The 24829-nt window shown below is 32.6% G+C and overlaps 1 protein-coding gene across 1 annotated transcript in view; it reads right to left on the reverse strand.

Annotated features, from left to right (window-relative positions):
• The window catches only part of ASPP (Ankyrin-repeat, SH3-domain, and Proline-rich-region containing Protein), a 215893-nt gene extending 193518 nt beyond the window's left edge, over nucleotides 1-22375 (reverse strand). Inside the window, exon 1 of the mRNA XM_089697393.1 lies at nucleotides 22030-22375. The gene's annotated coding sequence lies outside the window, so the exon portion shown is untranslated. The remainder of the gene's footprint in view (nucleotides 1-22029) is intronic.
• Nucleotides 22376-24829: the final 2454 nt, after the last annotated feature.

Below are 24829 nucleotides of genomic sequence, written 5' to 3' on the forward strand. Positions count from 1 at the left end.
GGGAAAAGGTACGTAAAATCGATTTAAAAGAAAATCTATATAGCATCTGTTAGTTTTACATTAATAGTACAGTTTGGTACAATATCTTAAAAACTAAAACAACTTTTTAAAATCGAATAACATAACAATAAATAGTAGAGATAATAGAGCCACAAAAAATATGTCACATAAATTACATATTCCCTTTATAACCTTGTTCCTATTCTTTCCCATGAGCTTATAAAGGAAAAGCGATTAGTGAAATAGAATATGAGAAATGCATGAACATGAATTTAATTTCATTACCCGACCCGGAGCGCGCAAAGCCTACATTGGAAAACTGGAATTAAACTAAAAAAAAAGAATGGAAAAAAAAAGATCAGCTGTCGGTGTAATCAGACGTGTACGAAGTTTTATTTTTTTTTAGTAATTAATAGTTGCAAATAAAAAGTGTGCTTTGGTATATCGCAAATTAGTGTCATAATTGAATACAATTAGTGTCAGCGGTAACCGCTCTTCACCCCCTCGAGTAAACAGGACAATACATATAATTCATCTCACCTGGCAGGCATCACTCTATTACTGCGTGTTACTGCATACGTCACACGATAAGGATGAGTCTACAAAGAACGCCACCTCTCGAAAATGTTAAAAGCGGTACTGGAAGTGGTTCAATTCCTGATTTACGCAAATTACAACTGGAGGAAAATTATAGTAAGCAGAGATTGAAGAGGAAAATAATTGATACTGATTCGGAAATTAGACAAGATATATCAAATTTTAGAACCGAAATTATGAATTTTCTTCAAAAATTTACCGAAAAACAGGATGAAAGGGCAGAAAATCTGGTTGAGACAATATCCGAATTTAAAAAGGACTTAAATAACATAAAATGTACTACCGAAACATTATTATTGGAACAAAATAAAATGAAAAATGAAATTGAAAAATTAAAAACTCAAAATTTGGACTTCCACGAGCGAATTAAATATTTAGAAGACACTATGTCAAAAAATAATTCACTGATTCCCGCAACTTCGGACTCACCCCAGCGCGTGTATGAGAACATGGCCTTAGAATTGCAAGAACGGAGTCAACGGCAACACAATATAATTATTGTAGGAATACCCGAGTTAAATAATAAAAAATCATCTGAAAGGCGTGAATATGATTTTAAATGTGTATGTACTGCAATTCAGACTGTATATAAAGAATGTCCGTCTCCAGTAAAATGCATACGCTTGGGTAAATATCGTCCGGGCTATAATAGGCATATTAAGGTATGTTTCGAAAATAAAAACACTGTTTTAAAATTATTGCGCAACAAAACATCAACAAATCAATCCAGTGAAAATATTCGCATTTATGCGGACCAAACGCCAATGCAAATAAAGTATATGCATGATTTGCGCGACGAAATGGCACGGCGATTGAACAATGGTGAGTCAGATTTAGTAATTAAATATGTAAAAGGTGTGCCGAAAATTATTAAAATTTCAAAAAACTAACCGACAACGTCAACATATGCAATGATTTCTCCTCTATAGATATAAGTTACCAGAACGTAAATACTTATACAGGTATACGCACTACTGCTTCATCCTTACGCTTTTTTTATGCAAATATGCGTAGCCTCGTCAAAACTGGAAAGCTTGAAGAATTAAAATGCATTTTAAAATCATTTAATTGTTTGATTCACATTATTTTACTTACGGAGACTTGGATAAAATCGAAAACCGAAGCAGATTTCTTAGAAATACCAAATTATGTACATATTTACAATATCCGAACTGGAAGCTTGGGTGGTGGCATATCTATATATATTCACAATAATATTAAATTTAAAATAAAGGAAACCGTTTATAAACAGGGAAATCATTTTTTATTTATAGAACTCATTAAGTTTTCTATGTTAATCGGCTTAGTATACAAACCCCCTAGTTCCAATATAAATGATTTTATTCAAACATACTCTCTATTATTAGATAAAACAAAACAAAAATCAATTATATTTGGTGATTTTAATATAGACCTTATGAAAAAGAATGGAAGAAGTATGGATTATGTTGACACCATTAGCGAATCAGGCTATCACATTATAAATAATTTAAGTGAAAACTATGCTACCAGACAAACAACATTAACAAAAAGTATTATAGATCATGTTTGCACAAACTTGCAACAAGCTCAAATACATATGGCGCTGATTAGTTCATCACTGTCTGACCACAAACAAGTGTTCATCGAACTTAAAAAACACAAAACGCCCATGAAACAAAAAAATAAATACATAGCAATTGATTATAATAAATTATATAAAAGCATTGAATTAAGTAACTGGAAAAATGAAGATAATAACTATACTAATTTAGAGACGTTTATTAAAGAAAAAATAGGAAGTGCTGAAATAACAAAATACAAAATGGCCAATTTACCTAAATCTGACTGGATTAATAAAACAATACTCAATTTGATTGAAGATAGAAACAGAATATGGCATTCATATCTCAGAGACCCACATAATACCGCTCTGCACATGCAACATAATGCTGCAAAACTGAATGTTCGTACAACCATACATAACACAAAGAAAAAATATTATTACGATTCTTTCAATAAATGTAAAAATAATCCAAAAAAGATGTGGCAGCTAATCAATACCTTGGTAAAAAATAAAATAGACTATAATTGTGTTCCTCCAAATCTAATTATTGACGGTAAAACAATCCAAAAAGGAACTGAAATCTGTAACTGTTTCAATCATTATTTTGCTACTATAGGCACTCTTTTGGCTAGTAAATTACAAAATAATAACACCACATCAACACTGTCGCAAAATACTATTAAAAATTATCAGACTTCTACTGCAATTAGGCTCGATAAATTTGAATTATGTACAAAAAATGAAATATCTAAAATTATAGATAAATTAGACAACAATGCAGCTGCTGGAATAGACGGCGTTACTACCAAAATTATAAAATGTATAAAGAATCTTATAATAGGTGACCTCACTAATTCTATAAACAAATGCCTAGCTGATGGTGTCTTTCCCGACAGTTTAAAAGTTGCTAAAGTGACACCTATCTATAAATCTGGACCTAAATCTGACCCTGGAAATTATCGACCTATTTCAGTACTGCCTATTGTATCTAAAATTTTCGAAAAGGTTTTATACACTCGTCTGCTCAAATACCTAAATAAAATAAATTTTCTAATTGAATATCAATACGGTTTTCGTCCTAAATCAAATACACTATCAGCTACAATTGATCTTGTTTCCAAAATTAAAGACAATATAGATAAGAAGCACTTGGCCTTAGGAATATTTGTAGATCTTAAAAAGGCATTCGACACCGTCAGCCACCCCATTCTATTAAATAAATTAAAAAATATAGGTATAACTGACTCAGCGTATAAAATACTTGATTCATACCTAAACAACAGGTATCAAGTAGTAAAAATTAATAATTATGTATCAAATCCCGTAGAAATCAAATATGGAGTCCCTCAGGGCTCTGTCTTAGGACCGTTGCTTTTTTTGGTATATATCAATGATATTAGTAGCGCTGGATTGTCGGGGAACATATCACTGTATGCTGATGATACCTGTCTCTTCTACTTCGGGGATTCAGCAGTCAACTTAACTAAAGTTGCTCAAAATGATCTTAACTTATTAAATAGCTGGTTAAAGTTAAATTTATTGACAATTAATGTTAAAAAGACATCATATGTAATCTATGCAGCCAAAAATAAAAAAATATCTTATTTTCCACCTCTTACAATAGACTCGCAACCATTAAACAGATCTAACGAAGAAAAATATCTTGGCCTAATCTTGGATAATAAATTAACATTTAAATCACACATAAACCACGTGAGATCTAAGTTAATACCACTTACAGGGGCTTTAAGAAATGCTGCTAAATATATACCATTTAAATTACGATATAGTATCTATAACACGCTTGTTAAACCACATCTAGATTATCTTATCCCAGTTTGGGGGCAATCGGCGCCTACTAATTTGAAAAAACTACAAATTACGCAAAACAAACTAGTAAAAATCCTTTTTAACTTTAATTTTTTAACGCCAACTAAGGATCTATACTCCCGTACCAAATTGTTTGATTTAAATAAATTATATAAATATCACACATGCATACTGATTAAAAATATTCTATCTAATAATATAAAAACACAAATAACACTAAACAAAAAATCCCACAAATACCACACACGAAAGAGTGATAACCTTGAATTGCCATTTATAAGAACTCTATACGGTAAGAGAAACTTAAGATTTGAGGGAGCACAATTGTACAATAGCTTGCCTAAAGCAATTAAAGAATCCTCATCAATTACTATTTTTAAAAATAAGTTAAAGACATACTTAACTAATTTCGATAGCTGATTGTGTTATACTAACTGCAAAATTGTTATTTCTCATATGTGTAAAAGATCATTGTATTGTTCTTGTTTATTTTATGAGATAAATAAAGTTCTTTAAACCGAAACTAGACTTTCATTCAGTCGATATAACATTGAATTTACAAACCTTTGCAAACGATACGCTTTATTTGTTAGTACAAATTACAATCCTTCCTACTAATCTATATATATATATATATAAAACTCAAAGGTGACTGATATAGTGATCTATCAACGCACAGCCCAAACCACTGGACGTATCGGGCTGAAATTTAGCATGCAGGTAGATGTCATAACGTAGGCGTCTCCTAAGAAAGGATTTTAGAAAATTCATCCCCTAAAGGGGTAAAATAGGGGATGAAAACTTATACCATGAAAATTTATCTTTTGAACGCAAGCGAAGCTGCGGGCAACAGCTAGTATATTTAAATGCGAGAGTTTGTGAGGATGTATGTGTATGTATGTTTGTTACTCTTTCACGCAAATACTACTAACCGATTACAATGAAATTTAGCACACATATAAAGGGCAACTTGGACTAACACATAGGATAGGTTTTATCCCGGAAATCTCACGGGAACGGGAACTTTTTTTGTAAACGCGGGCGAAGCCGCAGGCGGAAAGCTAGTTCAGTATATAGAGCAATAATGTTTAACCATCGATTCGTGTTGATACATAATAATGTAAGCATTATAATAAATTCGATGCATATTCATAACAAAGCCCCCTCGCTCAGAATTCCATCATACAAATACATGCATTTCTACATTACCATTGCAGATAGTAAGACATCCGTTAAATGAAGCGTTTTGTATAAAATCTCTCTCCTTTAAATATTTGTAAAGCCTTTGAGAACACTGTATAGACTACAGACTTTCTCGTAAATTGGAACGTGTGTAAAATGGGTCGCATAAGAATAAACTAAACAATTCAAAATATACCTACATGTTGTATTAAAATATAGGCGTAAGAGACGATCTTAGTAGAGAGCTGTTGGAAAGTAATAATTTATTATACTGTTAGAAATCAATATCATTAGCATTTAGTGTTATGTATTTATATCAGGTGTGGTAAGCTTATTAAACAATCAGACCGTTTGATTGCGTATCAGAAGGAAATATGAACTACAGGATATCTGTTATAACTTTAATGATATTATAACTTAGCAAAGGAAGGAGAGAAATTAATAATTATATACTATGGACATTGGACATAGTATCTGGTAGGTTATATTTTTATGGCAATTTAACTATTCATTCAATAGTCGTTTAACGACGTGAAATATATCGAGGAACTGAAAACTTTACGAAACAGTTACGAAGATAAATTTACAAACAATAAGATTTAAATAAGAGCATTAATTAACTAACGAAACAATGGAATATTATATAAAATTTATTTCCCAATAAATTCGAAGATTATCTCTGTAATAACATTGCAAATCAATATTAATCGACCACTGTTTACCAAATACGGGAGTTATCCCATAAATATCACGCTTTTCATAGCAATAATTAGATGGCGGTGCCATACAGCTAAAAGCAGCTATGGAATATCTGTAAGTGCCACTTATTTTAAGTAAATGTTACTTAGTTCGTAATGGAGCCGCACCTTGACGTTATTCTAGTCATCATTGCTCATATTACGGAATTTTTAACGGTTTCATATAATTTACAGGTACATTTTCGCTATCTCTTTGTGTGTTTACAGAACATAAAAAGTTCAGTCCGACTCGAATAAATTTTAGAAATTTATTCCGTTGAGATAGCGTTGATTAAAATTTCCGAGAGCGTTTGCAGTTATTTACAAAGAAACGTTAATATTTAAAAATAAATTATACTTGCACAGCTAAAAAAGGTTAAAAATACATTTCATAACTTCAACTTGAATGAATTAATTAGTGGGGCTTCCCAAATTTATAAACGTGAACATTTAATAAAACGCAACGTCTTGCTTTATAAGGTACAACAAGCCTCCAGATGCACATATAGTGCACCCAATTATTAGTGGGATCTATAGAGGCGAGCTTACATCACTTACATTGTCAGAATCCAGGCACAATGCACGATATTGGAAGGCTAGAGATAGCTGGAATTAAACGACATCGAAGTAAGTTGCCATGATCACAAACTATATCACTATAAGAAGAATATCTTCTATTAGGTACCTTGTAGGCTTATTATGCATAACATTTTGATTATATAAAAAGAAATGTTCTACTAGTAGTAAAACCAAGCTTACAATGTTGCCTTTGCCAATCGGTGTTCAAACTATGGACTTTAGATAGAGACGTTTAAACACAATACAATTAAAGGAAGCCATTCTTCAAAGTCCATGCTTTGGTAGCGAGCTTTGCTTCTTTGAATAGAATATTATCTGTAGGAAACACGAGACAGCGGATATAAGAGCGAATGATCTCAATTTCACTTTGATATCAGATTCAAATGCGACACTCCGTGTTACAGTTACTCAGGAACGGGTGAAAATTGTCAATATCAGTGACAATTTCAACTCGCTCCTAGAAGCCTATTTATTTTTCTGAACCGTAACCTATTCCACTCTCTTATTGATTGACTCGTTAGTTACCTATGCTTCATATTTACCATATTTTTAGTAATGCATCATACTTTTTATACATAAACTAATAATCATGTTGTGTATTTTTTAAGCTCATGTTTATTTATCAACTATACAACTAGAGTGGAAATAAAAGTTTAGTAATTATCCTTATTTTTTTTAGAACAATATATTTCTTAAAGTAGGTGTCTATTTGGTTCTTCTCGACTCTTTCTGAATAGTTGTGAAAAAGGTCTACTTCAATAAGGAGCATTATAATACTGCGCTACCATTTGGTTATGTTAATGGTGAAACTATGAGGTATTTTTATGTATTACATGTATATTTGTGTCGTTTTAGCGTAGACAATTTTCTGCTAGTTGAACTGACAGGTCGACCCTCACTTGACCTCATAGTGAAGCCCCGAATTATGTAATACTTTGTAATGCGGTTGAACTTGACCCGAAATACTTGATTAAATAAATACATATGTTAGAGCTTCTAATGTTTTCGAAACTCTTTTCATCCTGGGTATTACGAGAATCCTAGTATTCATGTTTTAATAATTAGAATACCAGGTCAACTTTACTAATGTTTTATGAGGCTATAACGTTAAAAAAAACTTTCAGATTGATCTCTTTAACATACCCGTGCAAAATATCAACCACTTAAAGGTTTACAACCTATACTAATAAGAAAATAATACAATAATATAAAACAGGGTACTATTGAGAGCCACTTAGCCTAGTTTCTGCAATAATACACCAAATGCTTTATCCAACAGCTGTAACTAATGTCCTCTTTGACCTTTCGTAATTTCCCTGTTTATTAAAGCTAATTTCAAATTAATAAGCTAGAAGCTATGACAACTTATTAATGTTTCATTAATAAGTCGAATAATGACGCGAAATTTTGTGGGTCATTTGTAACAGGATGGCGGTTCTACAGGAGTCTTAGTACGCAATGACAAAAAGAAAAATGATGGTCCGAACGCTGATACCAGATGCGTTAAGATACTGTAATATAAAATATAACAGTATCTTAAGATAAAATATTATAGTATCTTCACCGTGTGTGACGCGCTTTAATCGTTTGCAAATATTACTTAAAATATGCATCTATTAAAGACACGCATAACCAGATTGACTAAAATAAATGGCACAAAATCAAGCGTAGGCCTATGCCTTATACTCAATTTAAACCGTTTACACCATAACATCGGTGTTCTATTTACGTTAGAAAATTCATGTATATTATAAGTTAACGCCCACTGCAACCAAACAGTAAACTAAAAGTGTGACAGCCCCATTTCTCGCTGTTTATTGCGCGAGCCAGGCACGCTCCATTTCCACGTTTTATTACTATCAAAGGTTTGTACACGTACTGTACCGCAAATGATTTGATCTTTACATTGATATAAGTTGATACAGTCATGAACAAGGTCAAAAATTTCTACGAGTACGTGCCGAACGAGATTTATCTATTTTATCTTTATTTAATGCGTTCTATCAACGCAACGTCTAATGCTGATATGAAAAGAGAAATATTAGTTTTTATGTCTAGTAATAAAGAAGGAGCATGTTATTATTTCAATATATTTAACTTATCTTCATAGATTAATATGAAATTTACAAGTCGAACGAAACAATGCACCTATCGCAAATAGTAAAACAAAATTTAGTTTACAAATACTTCCTGTATTTGGGAATTAATATATTGTTAAAATAATTTACAGTAGCTACATTATCTTCTATACTCGATAACAGTTTCATTAGAAACTGGTCATTAGACCATAATAGTTACCAGCGCAAGCGGCTTGTTTATTCTGAAAAAAATATTTAATCAAGTATGAAATAAAATCCAATAAATACGGCTTCATTAATTCCAATTAGCATGTGAATCATTTATAACCCTCGAGCATAGCGCGGTTGAAGCCCTATTAGAACTTTGAAGCCATGCCCATTCTATAATCGCACAAAGGATTACGTTTTCCAGCAGTTTTTAGCATCAGGTACGAAGTAGAAAGGAAAGATAATTACAGGCTTTATCTATTTAAATATTTAATAAGCTATTGCTAAAGAGATTATATAAAAATAAGAACGGCATGTATGACTCTACTTTAATATTTATATGAGGAAATAATATCAGATTTTTCTAGCATTTTGATTGATACAATGCTTTTAGTAAATGGTAGCTGAAGATATGCTCAATACGTACACAATTAACAGGAATAAAACCGTACTGAATAGTTTTAAAGAATTTTATTATACCTAAACATGTTTATATATCGTGAATTCAAAACAACATTACCTCTATCTTCAATTCTTCTAGATAAACTGCTAAAACATGCTTCAAGATATTTCCATCGCAACCATTTTTCATTCTATGCAACAATAAGATAACTCGAAGCGACACAAACGACAAAATAGAAAGACGTTGAATAAAAATAAAACCACACAAAAAAGTCACAAAGTATGGTCATTAAATTAACCCAAATTCAAATAAACCGTATCTTAATAACGAGATCTATTTCTCATTTGTCTAAATTCGCGAAACACCTATAAAGTCTCAAACTGCCTAACTCGAATTAAGGGGGCGCATAAAGCAAAATAACCAATCTTCTATTAGATGATACGTGTAATATGCAAGACCTAATCTAAAAAATAAAATATATATCAAACTAGATGATATGTTCAACGATTCTGTTTAATCAAAAACATAAAATATTAAAATTTACTCGATAAAAAAAAATCACCAAGTTAGCTCTAATTTTCACACTTTTACGTTTTCTACTTGACATGGTAATACTTATTATGATTTTTTTTTCATAAACAATTATATTAAAACATTTGCAAGATATTTGTCAGAGCATTTTGTGTAATTACTTTTAGTTTTGGTTTTATCTGCGATAAACCACTTTTATCGTGACTAAATCAAACGTTTATCTCGAGAAAAAAAGAGCGCCAAAAGTGGTTTATCGCAGATAAAACCAAAACTAAAAGTAATTACACAAAATGCTCTGACAAATATCTTGCAAATGTTTTAATATAATTTTTTATGAAAAAAAAATCATAATAAGTATTACCATGTCAAGTAGAAAACGTAAAAGTGTGAAAATTAGAGCTAACTTGGTGATTTTTTTTTATCGAGTAAATTTTAATATTTTATGTTTTTGATTAAACAGAATCGTTGAACATATCATCTAGTTTGATATATATTTTATTTTTTAGATTTGGTCTTGCATATTACACGTATCATCTAATAGAAGATTGGTTATTTTGCTTTATGCGCCCCCTTAAATTGAAAATCTCTTTTGCCGGAGTAAAAGGTCACGGATAAGGAATATTTTCACCGCCCACAAATATAATTTAGATGACGCCGTTATATGTGTGGGTATTGTTATTGATGAACTTTTAATGGACTATTATACGTTGGCTATCATTTTGCGGGTTAATATAGACAATAAATAATGGACCCGTATTGGCAGTGTCCTCGTTTCGTGATTGGCAAGAGAAATAATTAATAACACTGGCCAGAAATATTGGGATCGCCACTTACCAGGGAATTTATCGCTATCTATTGGGGTTGATAACTGCTGGAAATAACTTCTGGCTTGAGTTATAAGGCTGTTTATTTCACGAAACCTCGTAGGTAGAACTATATTTAGTTGAAATTAACAGAACAGGGCGAATATTTGGATTGAGGTATTTATCTACGTGGGCCATATAGTATATATATATACGCAAAAATTTTGCATTTTGCATTGCATTACTAAAATTCAAGAATTGCATAGCACGGACTCCATCATTGATCGATTTACACGATACATTCATAAAACAGATTAAAAAGTCACAAACGTTAGAACCTTTGTGAAATGGGTGCACACTGCACAATAGGAAAGTGGTCGCACAAACGCTGCGGGGGCAGTATGACACACAAGCGATTATTCAACGTTCTGAAATGAACATCTGTCACTGATCGACGATCGCAAGGATTAATTTGCATGGCGAGCCGCTTTGCATAAATTCCAGTATGAGGCACATACTTACCTAATTGTAAACCTCTCGGATTACAAAGGACCATATTGATATGGATTATGCATTGGCTCGACTTATAAGAGCCAGGAAGTGGATGCTAATGAAACGGAAATGAAGAATTTTCATACTGTCCTCATGTGCACGCTGCACAATTAATTTAGCACTGGAAGGATGTAAAATAAAGAAACAGGTTACGTTTATCTGGGTATATTATATACTATACTGGTTATATAAGTACATAAGATAATAAAAATTTATATTCTTATTAAATAGGTAAATTCTCACAAATAAAGCCATTTAACACATGCTTGAAAATATTAAATATATTTTACTTAATATGGACTCTATCTCTAAAACAATCTCTTATCTGATATTCTCATATTATGATAATCTTCTATATTCAACGCAATAAATGCAAATTCCTTCACGCAAAACGGTTTAAAAATCTCTCATAAATGCATCATAAAATTCAAAAATACGTACCTAGTATACAGCGATAAGGAGTTAAATGCTTCACGGTTATAAAATAAATATATTTTTAGTACTTTTATATTACCTCCTTAGTACATTTAAGAACACCAACTAGAAAACAGAAGCATTCTCACAAAGATATTACGGAAAGAAATCTTGGATCTAAATTAGAGACCAAACCAAAATTCATTCAGTAATTTTGGACTTTGAACATTCTTCTGTTTTTACGTACGTATAAAATAGAAATCCCTACAGAAACTTTAAATATTTTCTCTATGTGGACTTTTTTTAGCAATTTTATTATGTTAAATAATTTATTTCAGAATTCGACATTGTTAAAAAACCAGTATGCTAAACGAACACTTTAGAATTTAACTTCGCCCACGTAAATCGTGAACTAAAAAACTTTGTAGGCGTATATTGTTCCAGCAAAATCAAGTTCAAGAAAAACAACTCGAATTCTAACGTAAATTCTTGGTGTGGCTTATATGGACATTTCACGTAACGTAGATATCGAGTCTGTTACTAACAGCACATTTTTATAAAATTCGGTACAAAATATAATGATATTTTTATGTATTTTTAACCATACACTATAGCGTTTCGAATGTATATTGTATACCTATCTAACAACGAAGACGGTGTGGAAATTGTGGTAGGTATAAAAAAAAGACAATTGAAATTTGAGACTAAGACGGACCAATTTGTATAAAAAGAGCTTTTAGCCACAGTAATATCGCGAGAATTTTGTATATATATCTACATTTAATAAATAATATATTAAGAATCCATCATTTTAAAATATTTTCTATATACAACTCACTAGAATTGCGTAAACGAATTAAACATGTGTAGGAAACAATGTTTGTTCTACGTCTGAGGTCATTAGTCAATCCCACGCGGTCATGATTAGGCCTCACTATTGTTTTCATGTCCAGTTTTGGTAACAATATATGTAGTGGACGTATGTAGGTAACTTAGGGAGTGACTAATGATTTTAAATTCTATGTAGAAATGGCTTTTCGGAGAAGTTGTAATCAATTTCATACATGATTAATTTCAAATAAAGCTCTGTCATAATAAGTTCAGTCTGTTTGTCTGATCGTATGATTGATCTTGAGTAATGTTGAATATTATTACGTTTTCATGGAATTTCATTTGAGAAACGACACTGGATAGGCGTTTTATTAACCTAAGTAGAATTATATTTTATGAAACAAAACAATTTTTTATATTTATTTAGACTTACTAAAATAATACAACCGTTTTCATTATACATATTTCGTAATTGATCAATATACCAATAAACACAAAAAGATTAAGTAATCCAATACCTTAATATATTCAAAACTTACAAAATCGCTAAACAGTAATATTGAAAATTTCCACCAGTTTTAGGTGGCACCTGTCTAAATTGTACAACTTGTTGCACAACAGTAAATCTACATTCATTTTTACTCGACTTTCTCTTTTACAAATGTAAGCCAGCCCTTCGTACGAAAATAGATACATATTTGATAAACACTTTCGCGAAGAAAATGAATTCATATTTACGGTTCTCAAACTTTCACGTTAAATGGATGAGTACATCCTGTGTATGTTTGGGGATTTTTACTGTTAAATAAACACAAAAAAACTTTTTATGTTACAAATCTGATGGTTTATTATTCAATAAACCGTAATATTATAATTCTATTTTACATAACTCTAATAAAAAAAATATAAGATACAGACAACAAGTCGTAAAACCGTAGTAACTATTTAGTTATCAGTGGTAAAACGCTGTTCACAATCTTTTACCAATATAAATTGCCATAAAACAAAGATCTGATGTCTGTATCGAACGCTTAATTACAACGTATTCACTAATATGCACGTGTTAATATCTGTTAAGTGATTGAATGGTGTTATGAACTGTTAGTAATCAATAAAACATACAGTAACTGTCAGTCAGTGACCTCCAAAATGCCTCTAACTACTCGAGCTACAGTTAACAATTAAAACAACGGTATTTGTAGATCAATAGCTGTATGGAGAAAATATTAAAAATTGTTAGTGCATGCTTGCTATTAATATTAAAGAAGTCAAATTGTTTAAGAAATTATGATAACAATTAGTAGCTAAGATATATGTAATTGAAAAAAACATAGAGAGACTTAGAAAATAAAGGATCAAGTAAGAAATTGAAGTAATGTTAAGTAGTGAAGTTGGTAAGTTTGGGACTCGGGTAAATTTATGTAAATGTGATTACCAAACTAAAAGCAATGAAATACTCTTCTATCTTACATAATATTTCAAGTATAATAATAACAGAATGCAACCATATTCAAAGCCAGTGAAAGCCATTACGAGAATTCCAAAGAAACTATACTAACGGATTGGAGTGTAATCCTATTATCATTCAGTTACTGATCCCATATGGTGATTTTCAGGACTTATGCGACTTATTGTTATCGCATTTACATATCTAGTTAATATTTAAGCCCGAAGATTTAGGATGTGGATTTGTGTATTAGATTTATATGCCTACTAGCCGCCCGCCCTTCATTTGGCGATTTAAATAATGTCTTCTGCATTGGAGACACAGATATAAAATTAATAGCGTCCAAAGGTATTTTTTTTATCTTGTTAGCGTTTCATAAAACTGCTTTTTATTTGCGCCGTATTCACGTGGAAATATTGAAAAGAAAAACTGTATGACGGCGGATGAAGAACAAGGTACTAAGCTTTCTAGTTGGTACAGTTATCATTTTATAGCATCAGTCAACTTTTACTCAGTAGCAATTAACGGTACGATAAATAACTCCAAGCTTCCAGTATGTGACAAGTATTCCCTACTTTATGTTATAAAGTTTACTTTCAAACTGAGCGAATATTTCTCAAATTCCTGTACCCTCCTCTTGCGTAATGAAAACATAAATTGTACAATTTGCTAGAAAATAGAATCCAAATTTAGATGTTAATTCTGTAAGAAAAGCTAGCTAGAGTTAGCAGTCATTTACAAGTTAATCAGCAAGCAATTATATAAATTACTAGAGGTCCGCCCCGGCTTCGCCCGTGGTACATATTTCGCAATAAAAGGTAGCCTATGTCCTTACTCCTTTCTCGGGTATCAAAATATCTTCATACCAAATTTCATGCAAATTGGTTCAGTAGTTTAGGCGTGATTGACTAACAGACAGACAGACAGAGTTACTTTCGCATTTATAATATTAGTATGGATAGTATGGATTTTGTCAGAAATAGGTTATTTAATTGTAACACAGCTCGCGATAAAACATTAGGTATTTATTAAATAATTACCTACATAAGAACAGAATACTCAACTAAAACAAATCTTAAAATACCAGAGCTCAAAATATTTCTCGCCCACAATCCAAAAAGCTCAGCTCAAAGATATTCCAAAAATAACTAAGACCTACAGAATAAAAATATAATTGTTAACAATTCACACAATTCACAATTTAAACAAACGGTACCAAACCAAAAATATAAAGTCATGAGCATTGAACGCTCATTGCAAAGATCTTTGAACTGCGCTCGCTAAACATTTTTTTTACAATTTGAATGCGTCATCACGATCTCTCCTCCGATGAATAAAGATGGCACTTAGAACTCAATTTATCGCGTGCAGTTACACGGCTCAAAATCCGTCAAAGCTTATTTGTGCGGCATATGAATAGATCGGTTAAGTGGCGTCAGTATTCATCGCACAAAAGCATTGCAACGTTATTTTATTGGTTCGAAATTCGGTTTATCTCTTTCATCGATTTGACGATAACGCTAAATGGGAGCTTTGATGATGATTATTGAGTTGTCTACGTATATTTTGGGACATTCAACAAATTTAAATTTGCACCGATTTACTGATTAACTCCAACAATCATACACATGGGTTTTATTGAAATGTATACGCGATGGCAGATTTATTTACAAATTACATGGACGTATAAAAAAAGACGGACGCCGTATTACGAACAAACAACGTGAAGCCACCATAGTAAGCTAGCGATCGTGTAAAGACAATAAACACGCACACACTCTCACCATAGTAAGCTAGTCGGCCGCCATTACGTCGTGAACTACCGACTGATTAACTGCGTCACTGTTTCACAAAAAATATTTAAAATGCCGTCTTGCGTGGTTAAATGGTGTCGCAACAGTGCAATTTTAAATAACAAAACACAAGGGATTACATTCCACAGGGAAGCAAGTTATTTTTTTTATGTTTTAAGTACAAAATTATTACGACAAAATTTATAGAAAAAAATACAGCCGCCATTGTCATCAGGACAGCTGTTGCCATGGCAACATGGCACACACACACGGATGTTTCGCCGCCATTACTAGGCTTCACTCAATGTTTAGGCGATATACCGTCCGTCTTTTTTTATACGTCCATGACAAATTAGTAAATATTTTTACTAGTCTTTTACTTTACGTACCAAGCAAATCTTACTGTTATATCAAATATTATGCATATAAACGGATATGCAAGGAGTCAGACTTCGATTTATTGTCCCGTATGATTTATATTGGCATCACTGTTTGTATCTCAATCATATTGGAAATTCGCGCGTCAGATGGTTCATCTATCTATTGATCATATGCAGGAACGCCTGTTTGGATCAGAAAATTAGTTATAGCATTTTTTAGATTATGCGTTTTCAATTATATAGTTTCAAGTGTTTCGATTATAATTTTGCATTAAAATATTGCATTAATATTCTCTTTGGAGATATATCTCCTCTGTTACGAACCTCACATCAATATTTTTGTGTAAATTGATCCTTAAATCGAAAATCACAAAAAAATCGAATGTCGTAATATTTGGCGCCAAATGTCAAAATGACATTGCAATAGCGCCAAAGAGTTATGGAGTAGATCTGTCAAAATCGATTAAATATGACGAGTCAAAGAGCAACAATGGTGTCGCGCTCATTACATCGAGCGTGAGGGAGTTAATGAGGCTCGATCGTATCACGGGCCACGGCAGCCCTGCCGCACTTTCACTTGAAAGGGCAATCAAAGAATATGGATCAGACGTGACGTTTGGCTTAGCATCCACTGAGCTTTAGCTAGCTTGAGGCTAGAGAGATCAACGGTTTATAAACTAGATTCACGTTTTAAACAGCAAAGGCACTTGAACTAAATATAGGACATTTTATAGAATTAATTTATAAGCAACACTTTGTAGAGATGTACATTTAAATATTACACTATTATTATTTAAATTTTTACCTACAGTCTCTTATTACTTTAAGTGTTTTGGTACGAGACAGATTCGCATTTATCAAACTAATGTTATCTTGCTACATATGCAAGAAAATGAAACACAATGGGGCTTTGAAACGAATTCACTGGATGAAAGTTCGTATTCCATTCATCTTTGTTTGTAGAGAAAGAAGTGCTAAATAGACGCATAATATATGTGCGTACTTTGCTTTCACTTGAAGGTTAAAGCCCAAAGTAATTGAATTATAAATGCGGAGAAGATGATACCTACGCGTTTTATGCTGAATCTATTTTATAGCCTTTTTGTGTTCTATGTTACGAAATAGGCATGTCTGATTTTTTTAAAGGTTTTTTAGATTAAAAAAATGTTGTGTGGTTTTATGAAACCACGGTAAAAGTGAAACTGTTCGAACGGTTCCGAACACTGCTTTGTGTAGCGCATGTCGCGTGACGGTCGGCTGCCGAGTAGGTACCTATACCTACTCGGCAGCCGCGATACACGCGACATGCGCTACACAGACCAAAAAGTTTGAGACGATGTAATAAAAGTTTCACTTTAAAAACTATCCCAGGTAAAGTAAATTTCTTTTCATATTTAAAAGAAACCTTTATGTTATATCACGTACATATCTAGTTTCAACAATTTAGAATTTATAAACGTGAACAGCAATTTTTTTTGTATGAATGTTATTATAACGCAAACGGTTCAACACTGTTTATTTCTTCATCTTTGAATGTAAATCCAAATCTAATACAATGCTGTGCATATTTCAGCGCTTAAGAAATACGGTTCTTTGCCATAAATGGATGTTCTACGTGGTCTTAGTGTGTATTACTTGATAACGATTGCTGATTATAGCCGTGGTTTCATAATAAATATCTAAGCCCAGCAGTGTGACTAAGCCTGTATGTACTCCAAATTCTAAAAGTCAGTCATTCCATGTTTCAATACAAAACTATATAATCTTAATAATTTATTATTCAAAATTATATTTCATTTAAGGTAAAGCACGATTGGATACTTATACTTGTTTATCATTTCAGACACTATAGAAAGTTTAATCCCACTCACTGACTATAAGAGTCATTTTCCATCGAAATATTACACTGAACAGTCACCTTTTACCCAATAACCTTTGACTAAATTACATGGACCCGCTCATACATTAATTAAAAACGTAAACAGTCACAGAGACATTTCAAAAGCACACACAGCTTCAGAATCTATATTATTAAAGTAATATGCAAAATAATAAAAGTACGGGCAATTACTGAGACGATTACCCATACAATGTTATATTATTGGTATTGACGATACACGCAAACCCCGGCTGCATAATAACAGTTCATACCTCATTTTCATATTAGCTTACATGCATGTGTTTTCACTAACATTTTATTTTTAACTTGCAGTAATTATTGTCATTATTTCACACTATTTAAATCTTTTTAATCGATTAAACGTATTATGTATAACAAAACCTATAAAAACGACGTCTCGGTTTTATATCAGCCGCGAAGACAGCACAATATAACAGCTTCTGAACTTCAGCGTTGAACACGATGAATCAATCCTATTTAGGTATCCAGTTTGACCAGTTTCTTATCTTAAAGCCGAACAATTACATCACAGTAGCAATGGCTCATAATTGGCATCGTGTAGGTTATACTCACTGGGCGTAAAATTATTCTTGTAGACAGGCAGGTGCATAGACCATAGTCCTGTAAACAGCTTCGAATTAAAAAGAAAAATACTGCCTGGCGCGGATGCGTGCCAAGAGAGACGAGTTTATTAGAAGCGGTTCGTTATTTACACATGCTGATAATGCTTACATAATTAATGATTGTTTAGTGTTAAACTCTCAATCATAATTACAGTAAAATAATTTAAAATGGAACCGACGAAACGATACAGCAAACCTTTTGACTCTTGTATTATGTAAACTGAAAAAACTGATAAACGATTTTAAGAACAACGGCATACTTCCTCATTTATGTAACGATGCGAGATTCTTCTTTACAATGTAAGGTAAAGGTAAAGGTACAATTTAAAAAGTTAATAAGCACGAAATTCAGTGCCTTAACAGCGCATTTTCCAATTACCTACCTATATAAGACAATCGAAAAAAGCTTAATTTCGACCAGTGGAAACAATAATTTGTTCTCAGAGTAAAATGTTTAAGATTCTTCGAGACGCAAGTATTACTCGCATAGTTAAATAAAGTAAATATCACATTATCATATAGTTGTACTGAATATTTAAAGATCACCGCAACAGGTTTGTATTTCATCCTAAGATTAAACCTATAATAATTTAACGAGGCCAATTATTCTTTGCTTTACTCCGCACTATAATCAGGGGGAGGAACGTGATGTTTTCATGCCTGCGTCAGATTCAAGTAAATTGCCAACATTAAAGGAAATCATGTACAACATCAAGGATTCATTATTTTGATATACGTTCTGTAAAGCGTCTCATTACGCCATCTGTCAAAATTGCAATCCTTTTCACGGACTAGACCACATACTTACATAATCACGGTAAAAGAAGGCAATCGTTTTATTTAAAGCAATTCAAAAGTTTCAAACAGAATCGGAGTTTAATCGGTTTCATTGTTATCTTGAAAGCTTTGACAAAGTATTCCAAGTGTAGTCAGATTAAGAGATATATCCTATTAAATGCCAATAGTTCGCAGACATTTGGAATGAGTACTTATTTTAACTGTAACTCTCTTAGATATCGTATCTATAATAGTATTTACTAGACATCGACCGTAATGGATTCGTTCTTGTCGTAATTTTATTCGTCATAGAGCAAATGTCTTTTCTTCTAACAATGTAACCAATGATCCGAATAATTACAGCTTAGCTTTACTCTATAGTCTTTGCAATGCGACAATATTAAAATAAATCAGATACAAAACTAAAATTTAAAAATTATTTAGATCGTGTAGATGCTAATTGAACAATATATTCGCTTGAGCTGAGTCATATAACACAAACTAAGTACGCAGTCGTTTACATTGTTATAGGGGATCACGTCCGTCCGTCAGCCTGTCAGCCTCTGAGATGAACAAATTGTCGACACCAGCCTTGACCTGTCCGACATAACAAAAGACTTGGGAAGATGAGTTGAAATGCGTATTAAATACCTCACATCCGAACTTGTCGCTCCAGATAAGTTACGTGAATGTTTATATTAGGTATACGGTATACCTCTTTATAGGTAAGTTTCCTACAAATACTTTTCTTGTTGGATTACCTAGGTGGCTCAAATTAGATTAGTATAGTTGATTAGATTGCTTTTGTTAAGCTAGTATAGTATCGAGGCTACGGCCGCGGCGCTTTGTTGATAAAACTACAACACGAAGATTGTTATAATAAACGTAGGTATATAACGTCGTAAATAATGAAGTTAACTTTACAAATAATTATGAACATCTTCCTATAAAGTTCTAGATCAATTCTATAATTTAGATATTGATTTTCCGTTTTAATATCCGCTCTATCGAATTGCGGTGCAGATGTAGCATAATGGTGAGTTTACGATCATAGTTTAATTTGAGATTTTTCCTTAAAGTTTCATTCAATTATTCGGACGTTTATTTTAAAATTCAAATAAATGTAATTAATTATATCTTCGATGAGATAATTTTAACGTGCTTAAAGCACGTACATATTGTGTATGTTTGTGTGTTAATTTTCTTTCGTTTAATGAATACAAAAATTCATTTTTTCCACGAGTTTACAACAAAAAATTCGCGCAGAACATAATTGCGCTTGGCTTTTTTCTCTTTGCAAACACAATGTACGTCAATTCTCACATGCTACCGTCAGCAGTGTCAATGTTTGTTCACTTGACCACCTGGAAGGCGCCTCTAAAGGCCTTTACAAAACCATAATTGCTTCCAACTTTAAAATCAAGTATACGTTCGACTTGAACAATATGTAACATGTATGTTTTATGAATGCGTGTAAGTATTATTGCGTTTTAACTTTTGAGAGCTATAATTAGCACATCAACGGCTGTTCTAATTTTAGAACAATGTTGTAATGTCCATCCATAACCTTTGAGTATGATGTTCGTCTTGCAATTAAAACAAATAACATTATGGAGGGCGGATGTGGGGCCAGTCAGAGCTTCCACGAGGCCTCCACGCACTTGGCAAAGCAAAGAAAAAACATAGAAAGAACACCTACCGTGCGGAACGCATCCGATCCTATTAGAAACAGCCGACAGTCAAACTAGTTTCACTATACAGTTACCTCCAGTTACATGAGATGATTCGATTCTGCGACGATAGTCGAAGGTCGTGGTAGCTCAAGCGATTCTAATTCTAATTCGTTCTATAAGTTGACGACTTCGACCAAATGGCATCGATTGTACTTTGAAAAAATCGATTTCTATCAATACAGAATCGGAGAACGCAATTCCGGGGAATTATTTTCTGTGTTATAAATTAGAGTAACTAACGGTCTATGAACTGTCTCTATGAAAAAGTTATCATCTTAACTTAATAACTGATAGAGTATTTTGATGATTAAACTAGTGTTAAATAAGAAATAAATTATTATTGTGAAGTAGGTTTACGTTATATTATTTACTTAATACCTTTATGTACATAATATACTGAAGGTAAGTAATGCAATTTTCACTTAATACTATATTAATAGATATACAAGGTAGGTAGATGAATAATAAGCAGGCACACATATGAATTATTTTAAATGTCTCTATATCAAACACCAATAAATTGTAAATGTAGTAAAATTTTATAGTAAAACCTCGTAAAAACACGATACGAGAGATCGTTATGAATAAAATATTTGACCCAAAATGGAAGTTGTTTTCAATGATCATCAGGTAAACAATAAAAACTATAAATTTTATAAGAGCGTACCATAAAGTGAAATAAGTATATTCTTAACTGCATTTGCAACTCAATTTTTTTCTCACGTATTTAAATGTGGTCCATTTTTTTTAATAATTTATAATAGAACTTAATAACATTAATAATATAGCTGTGATAATGTTTTTTTGAAATTTGTTATCCAATTAACATAAAAATAATTAGTAGTAAGTAACTACTTAGTTGTTTTAAAAAAGAAAAAAAAATAGTGACCACGTGAGGAAATGCTATAGCTATAATTAAAAAATATGGGAGAAATTTATGCGCATTATGTATCCATTGGCATAATAATACTTATAAATATCGCTAAATAAAGCATTCATAAAAGCACTTTGGCATGAAATACCATACCAAAGATAATGACGATAATCATTGCTAATAATTTATTTCTTAATAAAAAGAAACATTACCTGTGTCGGTGGACCTTTAAAACTCCATTTAAGTCACAAATCACTTCACTTATGGGCACAAAAAATATTTATCAATTCACATCACTATCGCTGAATTAACTTCGTATTTTTGCTCGAACAAAAATACGTTCAACACTATCGATTAATTGGATTTCATTTCTCGATCGTAAACAATCGAAACGACTAAGGCTTATTTATTGAAAAAAAATAAACGCACTCGTATTGTTTTACTTCCGTGGCCAGTACGTTTAAAATGTGCGCGATCGCGAATATGTATACGAAATCGAGCGGGCGTGCGCGCGCGACGTACGTGCAACAGCCGCATATGCCTACAGCTGACTGAATCGCAATTCGGAACAACACAACTACAACAATAATTACAGGCTTCCAATTTTTCTAACAAACAGTCTGACCACCGTTAGGCGATACATTCAACTCGGTAATCCTATCTACATTATGTAGAGCTTACTTCCTGCATGTAGGTACAATACATCACGAAAGTCGCCGCACGGATGCTATATCAAGTAATGTGTTATAAATTGTTCAGATTTACCTCATGCTACAACTAGGTGTGATTTATGCACGGAACTGTGTCGAATTAACAATTACTCTACGTAGAGTTTACGGGTGGACATGACCGTTATGATCACCGATATTTTGATGGGTATGCAATGGCACAATAAAAACTAAATATTTCAATATTTTGCTTTGAAGATTTACTTTTGAGCCAGGCGCGGTCCTAGCCTGACATTTTAGGGGGGGTCACGCGACTGGAACGGTATGCAACACCACCCCCCCCTCAAATCGTTCTCATCATAAATCGTATTCAATAGAAGTTATAAGCCAAAACTAATATAATAAGAAAATGTCTATATTTCTTTACTTTTTTATACTTTACAAAAAAAAAACCGGCCAAGTGCGAGTCAGTATCGCGCACCGAGGGCTCCGAAAAAACCTACTTTTTATTATATTGTAACTCTAAAATGTATGTTTTAGCAATTTTCTCTTCATCTGTGCTATAAGACATTGCTTTTTACCAAATTTCAAGAGTCTGTATCAACGGGAAGTAGTTTTCCCTTGCGAATATCGAAATTTGCGAAAATTTTCAGCATAAACGGTTGTTAAACTTTAGATTGCGTTGGCTTATAAGTTTGATTTTTTCACAGCTTCAAGGGTAGATTTAAGTAACAATAAAAATAACAGCCGAACAAACAGGTTTAAACAGAACTTTAGTTGTGCGAGTGACTCCGATTTTCACTTGGCCAGTTTTTTTTATATTTTGTACAGTATAAAAATTTTTTTCTATTTTATCGAGTACGATTTTGGGGGGGGTCATGTCCCCCGTGACCACCCCCCTGGGACCGCGCCTGTTTTGAGCAATTTATTACATTAACACTTAAATTATTGTGCCTAATTCAACGAGTCGCTCTGATATACTCCTTCATTATAAGCTAATAAGAAATATAATTCCTCGCCAAACCATGTAGAGCTTTAATATTAATATCTACCATTGTTTTTCTTGTTATTCGGTATTAGCAGGTAAGCAACAGTAAATATAGAGCACATTATTTAAAACCCTAAATAGTTATCCACTCCTTTCTTTTCTTATAGGTATTTATTCCAACAAACTGTTTGTCGAGGTCCTTAGAGCTATTACGCACTGTCGACCAGTCGCTGGCGACTCGGTCTCTCGGCGACCAAAACAGAGAAACTAGGGGCAGGAAACCAAGCCGAGCGACAGTATTCTAAGTACATTCGTGCTGAATCCGGTCCCTACAAGAGTCGCTACGACAGTTGCTTGCAGTGCGAACGCTCCCATTTGAAGCCGTGCTTCTATTGGTCGCCGGCGACCGCCAGTCGCCTGTGCGTCGCCACAACGCGGCGAGTCGCCGAGTTGCCGGGACGACTGACGACTAAGTGCGCAAGCCCCTATTTAAACTATAGTAAGTCACAGTCGCCGGCGACTGAGTCGCCAGCGACTGGTCGACAGTGCGTAATAGCTCTTAATTAAATTTAATAACAATTTGAGACAACCGGATAATTGGCAAAATAAATTTGAATAAATTCTTCTCTTTAACTGCTCTACATTATAAAAATTAAACTAACTCAAAACACGACTTTTGGTGGTGGTTTTCTTTAATTAATAATTATATGGTACTTATTCCGTTGTACTGAAACATTTCCAGGCCCAATGACCAATGCTCTACCCTAAAAGATTTAAATATCGTTCATAATGTAAACAACTTTGATAAAATATGCCACTCTATAAATAATATTAATGGTGCTACCACATTAATTCTGTTGCATTTGACAAGTAGCAACTACAAAATCAACGATTAGTGCAACGCCTCAGGCGATTTCGGTCTTGTACATAATTGTAAATTAAGCTGCACAATTATTTATATAACATTTCATATTTATTGCTCTTTCTGGTGGGTAATTTAACGCGTCAAATTGAATTATTACTGTTTCAAAATGTAGCAATAGATTTTAATGCTCTAATCACTGTAATACCTACTAATTGTGGCCTTATATTTGTTTTATAAGAATTTTCTTTCTTTTTTTGTAGAGCAAACCACATATAAAACTTTTCCGATGGAACCTAATTGTTTTATTAAGTTTAAAAGGGTAGGGGATATGAACAAAACACCTTATTATAAATAATATTCGAATATATTTGGATAATACTATAGTATAAATACATTGTCATATATAACATTAACCTATGCTACATGCTTTATATAAGTCAGTCTCCTTTGTACAAATTTGTCCCCAGAACAAAAAAACGGACTCTGACAAA

This window comes from Colias philodice, chromosome 7, assembly GCF_061535455.1.
Source record: "Colias philodice isolate Cphi_HAF_F1 chromosome 7, ilColPhil1 Martin Lab GWU primary, whole genome shotgun sequence".
NCBI lineage: Eukaryota > Metazoa > Arthropoda > Insecta > Lepidoptera > Pieridae > Colias > Colias philodice.